Below are 8,953 nucleotides of genomic sequence, written 5' to 3' on the forward strand. Positions count from 1 at the left end.
CGGGTGGGGTGATCATCACCTGGCCCGGCGGGAGGGTGATCAGCGTTAGTGTGTGGCAGCAATCTTGGTGGAAGCTTCTGTCCGGGCAAAGTGGCTTTTTGGTCAAATACGGTCTTCGTTAGGTAACACGTGTTCACCTTCGAACAATATTACGAATGCGTGGATTTGACTCGGACGCCTCCCATGAGGTGGTCAATACGGGCGGCATCTCACGGATCAGAGTCAGCTCTGAGTGTTGACCGGTACAGAGACGATCAGCATGACTGAACATATGTTGGTTCTTCCATAGCCGTGAATCTCGGTATTCGTTATTCAAAGCCACCTGGGCATCTTCGCGGCGAAATAATATGGCGATTTCCTCAACACAGGGATGCTCTCACAGATAAAATAGAAACCTTAATGTGGATCGTGGTCACACTTACAAACACTATCGACCAGTATTTGCAAGCGATGTTGTCTTACAGACGCCGCTCAGCAAACTGTGGATAGTTAGTGTGTTCAAGAACCCTGAAGTTTGTCCAAACTTTCACTTGCGCCTGCAAATGTTTTTATTTCTCTGGATGTTGGATGACGAAGATTTTAAGGATGAGACACTTGGCGTGTAAAATAGCGGCCGGGCTGGTGTCCCTGACATCTTACGTGGAGCTGGAGAACACTATTCTTCAGGCAATATTAGGGTGTTGGATGTATGCAGATGCATTAACTGGACTCTGTCGCTGCCGCCATATGGCAGGTGAGGGGCTTGCAGTGCTGGGGCCTGGTGCGTTGTGCTCGACCTCCGGGACGGCATTTATACCTGGAGAAGGGCACCGTCGACGACAACACCACACCGGGTTCGCGAACGAGGAGACCACCGGTGACGTCGATGGTATGTGACGTCGACGTCAGATGTACTCCTGGTGGCGTCGGCGACAAAACAGTACCTCAACGGTGGCGTCGGCGACAAATATTAATTACTCAACGGTGACGGCATTGGTTATCTTTTCTTTTTGGGATATAATCAGTGTCGACTTAACTGAGTCCGCTGACAGCTGGAGCACCGCCAGTGAGGGTCTGAGTGACTATAAGAACGCCCTGTGTACAATTGCTGCTCCTTCGTGTGGCGTGGGAGGTGGGAGTGGAACACTGGAATGATGAGACAAGAGTGACTTTCTCCAAATGGGTGTGTATTTTTCTACCAATACCCTATTCTGATTATATACTGTATGCAACTAAATGTACGAATATGTAGATTAATATGTACTATGTAAGTTTGTTTGTCTAAGTACTGTAATGTGTTACTAGATAGATTTATGTGCATTTACATATAACTACATGCACTTAATGATGACCTTTGGGACATGTATATTCTCTGCACACAAGCAGACTTTAAGTATAAATAAAAAGTATATATACGATTTTTCTTTTAATAGAACAACAAAAGCTTTACAAAATATCATAAAAACAGAAGAAAAATATACGACTAAAACAAACATAAACACTTCATCACAGCTCCTAAATAAATAGTAATGTTGTTATATTTGTTCGCAAAGACACTGTGTGATATGGCACAGGTGTATTTATACAGGAGGTTTATGTTGTTTTTCTTACCGCCGTTACGACGTGTCACTTCCGGCATGTTGTATTTCTTTGTTGACTTTGTTCTGGCGGTGAAAATAGACCCACCTACACCCTCTGTTACACCCCACCTACACCCTCTGTTACACCCCACCTACACCCTCTGTTACATCCCACCTACACCCACTGTTACACCCCACCTACACCCACTGTTACATCCCACCTACACCCACTGTTACACCCCACCTACACCCTCTGTTACACCCCACCTACACCCTCTGTTACACCCACCTACACCCCCTGTTACACCCCCATTGTTACACCCCACCTACACCCACTGTTACACCCTACACCCACTGTTACATCCCACCTACACCCTCTGTTACACCCCACCTACACCTCTGTTACACCCACCTACACCCTCTGTTACACCCCTATTGTTACACCCTCTGTTACACCCCATTGTTACACCCTCTGTTACACCCCATTGTTACACCCTCTGTTACACCCCATTGTTACACCCTCTGTTACACCCCACCTACACCCACTGTTACATCCCACCTACACCCACTGTTACACCCCACCTACACCCTCTGTTACACCCCACCTACACCCACTGTTACATCCCACCTACATAAGAATGGAGTACACAGCAGGGGGCCTATTGACCCATACTGGGCAGTCCCATTTACACCCAACCCCTATGGCTGTTTCCTGTCCTGTAACCACGCCCTAATCTTTCGTGGGGGACTCTGTCGAAGGCTTTGCTAAAGTCGAGATATACTACATCATAGTCATGCCCGATCGACCACTGATTCGAAAAGAATGTTAATAGATTAGCTAGACATGAACGCCCACTTATGAAGCCATGTTGGGAATCATTGATCAGCTTGTGCTTCTCCAGGTGATTTCGAATTGTTTGAAATTATTGCTTTCAGTAATTTGCCTGTTAAACTGATTGGACGGTAGTTAGAGGATAATGTTCTATCTCCCTTCTTGAAAATCGGTATTACATTCGCTATCCTCCAGGATTCTGGAACTACACCTGTTTTGAAGGACAAGTTACACACTTTTGGTAAGGGCATACTAAGCTCTTCCTTACATACCTTTAATACTCTGGCAAATATCTCATCAGGGCCTGGCGACTTATTAGGCTTTAGCTTATCTATTTGCTTACTAACATCGTTACTAGTCACTACTATCTCGTTTAATCTATTCTGCCTCCCTACACCCACTATTATACTCCACGTACGCCCACTGTTATACTCCACCTACACCCACTGTTACATTACCTACACCCACTATTATACTCCACCTACACCCACTGTTACATTACCTACACCCACTATTATACTCCACGTACGCCCACTGTTATACTCCACCTACACCCACTGTTACACTACTTACACTTCAATTCAGATTATCTAAGTGGACAGCCCCTCTCCCCTCCATGAACAGGAACAGTAAACAGTTTTATTCATAAGAAAATAAGGAGTCTGCAATAGGCTCGTTGGCGTGTGTATGGCAGCTCCTGTCGAGAGTGATCAGTGGGTCGACTCTCCGCCCTGGCTTGTAAACTCTCTCTTTGTCTCTACTTATTTTTCAATCTTTATTTCCCAACAATAAGGCTCGTTTATGCCAGCCTCCTGCTCACTCATCCTCCTCCCATCATTGTATCCTGTAACTCAATAGCAAAATCATGCAGGGAAGCGCACCGCGAGAGGGAGAATAAACAAAGAAGTAATGACGTAATGGAGTAATTAACCTAAAAAAAAGTTTTATGGTCGCACTCAGATCTGATCTCTTGTGAAAGGCCTGGACTTGACATTACCTGTCACGTGTAGCCAACAGGTGTGAGGGGTAATTAGGTCTTGGTACACCTGTTATTATTATTATTTCGTCTGCTTCTATTATTACTGTCATTCATCACCACTTTCCTCCCCCTCACTATCTCCTCGCCTTAACACCTGTATTAGCTTACCGTGACCTTACCTGACCTGGTCCCTATATGATCTAATCTTTCACCTGACCTGACCTGAAGATTAACCACCCCAGCTTATTTCACATCAATTTAACCGCCCTAACTCTTGTATAGTTAAGTGATATGTCTTGAGATATAATTTAAGGATAACTTCGCCAGTCTTACACTCCTTAAGATTCCTACTTATCATTACCCCTAAATCTTTTTCACAGTCTGATTTCTCTATATCAACGCTGTTCATCTGATATCTGGTTTCTCTGTTTACATGTCCTATCCTATGTACTTTACATTTGTCCATATTAAATTTCATCTGCCATTTTGTCAGACATTGCGAAAATTTTTTTTAGATCTTCCTGTAGTTTTGCAGAGTCCTCGTCAGATTTAATTACACGTCCTATTTTAGTGTCATCAGCAAATTTACTTATGTTGCTGTCTACGCCTTTATCAATGTCGTTTATGTATATAATAAATAGTAATGGTCCAAGTACTGAGCCTTGGGGAACTCCACTAGTGGCGTTGCCCCAATCAGATTGTGCCGTTAATGCTTACTCGCTGTTTTTGCCCTGTAACCACGCCCTAATCCATTTTAAAATATTTCCTCCAATCGCATAAGCCTCCACTTTACATATCATAATCGTGTTCGTCATCCACTGATTCGAAAAAGCTAAAATGAATGATAATAGATATAAGTATGTATCCCCCGACCCCCTCTTCTTAATATGGTTCATCACTACTATAGTAAGTGCCTAAAAAAAACTTTGGATTACTTTGTATGTATTTCAATATATCATTGTTTGGTATGTTGGTATGTTTATTATTAATTGTCTGAAGATTATACTGTACTGTATATGTATCTGTTGTTCAATGTAATAATGTATTCACCTTGATATATTGTGCGAGTAACCTCACTTAAATATATGTGCTTGATATAAACTGTATCTATTTAGCAACAACAAACAAACTTAACCACGAAAAGCAGTTGTTCGGACACTCAACTAGACCTTACCTGCCCCCCCCCCAATAACGACATAATAATTATTTAGACCTTATCCGAGCAGGATAGGACTCGAAGCAACGGATTTAAGTTGGATAAGTTTAGGTTTAGGAGGGAGATAGGAAGGAACTGGTTCACAAATAGGGTGGTGGACGAGTGGAACAAGCTTAGCAACTTTGTAGTAAGTGCTGGAACGCTGGAAAGTTTCAAAAGGAGACTGGATAGATTCATGAATGATAGCGAGTGGTAGTAAGTCTCGACAGGAGCTGCCATGCACAGGCCAACCAGCCTATTGCAGACTCCTTATTTTCTTATGTTATGTTATTATGTATGCATGAGCATAGATTGAGAAGAGTCACTTATAGGCGCGAGGTAGGAAGAGCCAGTAAGGTGATGTAAGGTCTCCTGAGGTAGGCGTGGATGTGACCACCTTCAGGTAATGAGTGAGGTGAGGTCTTATAATCCACAAAAAGGTATCCTTGAGTCTTACCATATAATGACCACCCAATAACTTATCTGTACTTCTACCCATCAATCTGTTGGGATCACCTGAATATTAGCCCCCCTCAGTTTATTTCACTTTAAGATGAACCTCCCTAACGCTGGCCTAACAATCCAGCCCCAGGTGACGTTAGGGTGTTTAATAATTATCAGTTGACGTAAGTTGGGGGATAAACTAACTTGTTTGTATATACTTCCACCAATAAATCTTCCCTCACCTCATTTATTTATCCAATTTTACACTAGGTGTTAGTTTACTTCACACTCTATCTACTTAAATATCTATCTAATCTGCTTGCTATAAACCGTATCTAATTTGCAACAACAAACAATCTTCACTATCCACCGTCCAGACCCAGACCTTACCTGATGGACTCCATGCAGGTGAGGTGGTCACATCCACCTGGCCCGGCGGGAGGGAGTGATCAGCGTTAGTGTGGCAACAGTTTTGGTGGAGGCAACTTCCTCTGTCCTTAAAGACCAAAGTGACACAGTGGTTGTGCAGTCTTCGTTATGGGTGACGCAGCAACTCCGCCTAATGTCATCTACCAGACGGCCATCTCACGGATTACAAAGTCGACGCTGTGTGTCGACCACCTTTTAGAGACGATTCATGCGGCTGAACGTGCTCTAAGTCTCATCTTCCATTGTGAAGAAAATGAATTTCAGTATTCGTTGGCTAAAGCCGTTCTGGGTATTGCCGCAGCGAACAACATGGCAGAACACTTCCTCGGCACCCAGGGCGTCGTCACAGGCCGATGGGAGACGTTGATGTGGACGATTGTCGACCTTGTAAAGTTTTATCGACCAGAATTCGAAAATTTTGTTGCCGCCATGCAGTCACGTCCCATAAAGCTGTGGTTAGTGAGCGTGTTTAAGAGCCCTGAAATGTGTCCCAGCTTCCGCTTGCGTCTGCAGATGCTTTACTTTCTTTGGATGTGGAATGCGGGAGACTTTCAGGACAAGACACTTGGCGAACCAGCAGCCGCGGGGCTGGTGTCCGTCACCGCTCATCTGGAACTGGATCAGTTCTTGCCTTCTCTCATCTGTCCGATCTTCAAGGTGCTCAGATTTATTCATACACACGGCTACCTGGATTTAGTCGCTGTCGCCGCCATACAACAAGTGGGGGAATTGCGAGTGGGAACTGAAGTGCGCTGCTTGGTTCGTCTGGTGGAGGTGGCGAGCATGAAGATGAAGTATATTGCAGAGTGGCACAAGAGCGGCTCCTTTGAGGCATCACTTACCGTGTTGGTGTACGATAATATCTTCCTACTGCTGAAGGTGTTGGTGACTATGTTCCCAACCTCGGCGGCCTTCAAGTGCCCCGGTCTGGCTCAAGCTGCTGCTCTTTCCCTCGTCACTGCCACTTCTGCCATCTTATCCACCGCCTCCAACTTACAAGAGGAGGGCGCCAAGTACAAGCAACTCTTTAATGACATTGATGACCTTTTCCAGACTTTGGCAAATCACGAGAAACTTCATCCAGTGTTGGCAACGTTGCGGGCTGACCACGGGCAATATTTCTCTATCATCAGAAAACAGGTGGCAGACTCTGGCTATCGCTTATACTATCTGCCTAAACCGTGTGAGGAGAGGACGAAGAGCTGCCCTGAGAGGTTCTTGGACAGCGTGACGCAGGCGGTGATGGAGGCGCCGGTGTTGCTACATTCATCCAAGATGGTGGTGGACGAGTCGACGCTGATCCATCTGTTGCTGACGTCTCCCTCCGACCCCTTCACCCGCTGCCCTCTGGACCCCGACACCTACAGTCGCCTGCCCGACCTCCAGGACGACATTGTAGCCTGGAGGAACGACACCATTGACGGTGCTGAAAGCGATGACAACGACGACTACTGGAGTGTGATGAGTGAGGACCTGAGCGAGTACTTCGACGCCACCGACAATGATGGTGACCTCTGGAGTGAGAATGACGGTGAAGGAGACAGTGAGAGTGACATTAACGGTGAACAGGACAGTGAATGGGACGGTGAGAATGGTGGTGAACAAGACAGTGAAAATGACGGCGAACAGGACAGTGAGAATGGTGGTGAACATTACAGTGAAAATGACGGTGAAAATGGTGGCGAGCAGGACATTGAAAATGAGAATGACAACAGTGAGAATAACACAAGGAACGGTAGTGAGAGACAGATTAACTGTGTTCTCTGTTTAGCCTCTGAGACACCTACATCCAGTAACACATGTTGATCTATTAAATATGTATATGTATGTTATTATAACTTTCAGTCAGTGGGTGAAAAGATCTTGTAATTTACATTTTTATCCTGTATACGTGTTTACATGTATAGATCATTTTTTTGTAATTTTAACTCATATATAAAAAATCCAACTGTTAATTTCAATAAAACTTTGCAATTTTATTTTATCTTTTACTAAGCATTATATACGATTATGTAAATAAGGTAAACGTTTCAGCTCTGGTCACCACCACATAACTCCTGGTCGCGACCTCTCACCCACCCACCCGAATTCAGGGAAAAAGGTCACAGGAAAAAAGTCATTGTACACTTTGTTAATTGCTGAATCATCTTTTTTTTAGGTTAATATAGCTATTAATCTCAGTAGAGGAATGTACTAAGCTGATGATAAATACATGAAAGTGTTGCCTAAATATCGCAAAATTAATGAAAAATATATATTTCTATAAATGGGCAGCATCAATTTGGAATGGATTAAGGTAAGTCAGGTGAGGTCACTGTGATCTTGTGCATGCAGGTGTTTAATGTGAAGTCACGTTGAGGTGACCTGTATACATATATAACCTTGTTCCTCTGTGTAAGCGAGGTTAAAAAATCTGCTAGAATGGGTTCATGTATACCAAGTTGTGGTGTTCAAAGATCCAGTGGTCGCTGTCGGGGCATTATGACGACAAACCTGGAGAGAGATATGCCAGCCACACAACCACGCCCCAGACCCGTCTTGCTAAAGTACGCAACTGCCAACACCCGAGACACACCAGCTCAGATCTACAGTCATGGTGTGAGCCAGTGTGTACGAGTCATGTATTGTCAGTTTAATATGTGACTTAAAATATTTATTGTTTTATTACTTTAACTGGTGATGATATTCAAATATAATATGACTTTTTTCCATTCACCCACCCACTCACCTTACCCAGTGTCATACAGTGAGCTAGTGCTTACCAACAGTGTGTAACAGACACGAGACCAAACTTCATTTATTGATATAAATAATGCTGGTAATGATAGACGTACTAATTATATAAATAAGCTACATAGATATCGTCGTAGACAGCAACATTAGTAAATTTGCGAATGACACTAAAATAGGCCGTGTGATTAGTAGTAATGATAAGCCTTAAACCAAGGCAACAATGTGTATTTACTAGAAAGCCTACAGAGGAGGATGAAAAGACTTATCCCGGGTATTAGGAACCTTGAGTACAGAGACAGATTAAAGCATCTTAATTTTCACTCCCTCGAGAGACGTAGAGTGAGGGGCGATATGATCGAGGGATAAACAAAGGTGATGTACAGGTAAGTAATGTTTACCAATCTTGAGCCTAAATCTAAATTTGTTTAATTTTAAACCATTGCTATGCGTTCGCTCCTGGTTGGATAGTTTAAGTATTGGTGACAATGAAAATAATACGGTGATAATGAAAGCAGGGATCACCTGAAGAATTGTCACCCCAGCCTGTTCCACCTGAAGAATCGTCACCCCAGCCCACAGTGAATATAATTTGTATAATTAGGATAACATAAATATATTCCATTGTGTTATTCATCTTTATTGTGTAAAGTTTAAAGAAAATAAAAGAATACTATACACCGTGTTCCAAATACAAAATACTTTACTCAGTATTCAATCGTTTGTGTGCACACACCAGTATTCACATACACATACGGAAAGCAGGTATTATATAAACAAAATAT

The sequence above is a fragment of the Homarus americanus genome, unplaced genomic scaffold, assembly GCF_018991925.1.
Source record: "Homarus americanus isolate GMGI-L3 unplaced genomic scaffold, GMGI_Hamer_2.0 scaffold4896, whole genome shotgun sequence".
Lineage (NCBI taxonomy): Eukaryota > Metazoa > Arthropoda > Malacostraca > Decapoda > Nephropidae > Homarus > Homarus americanus.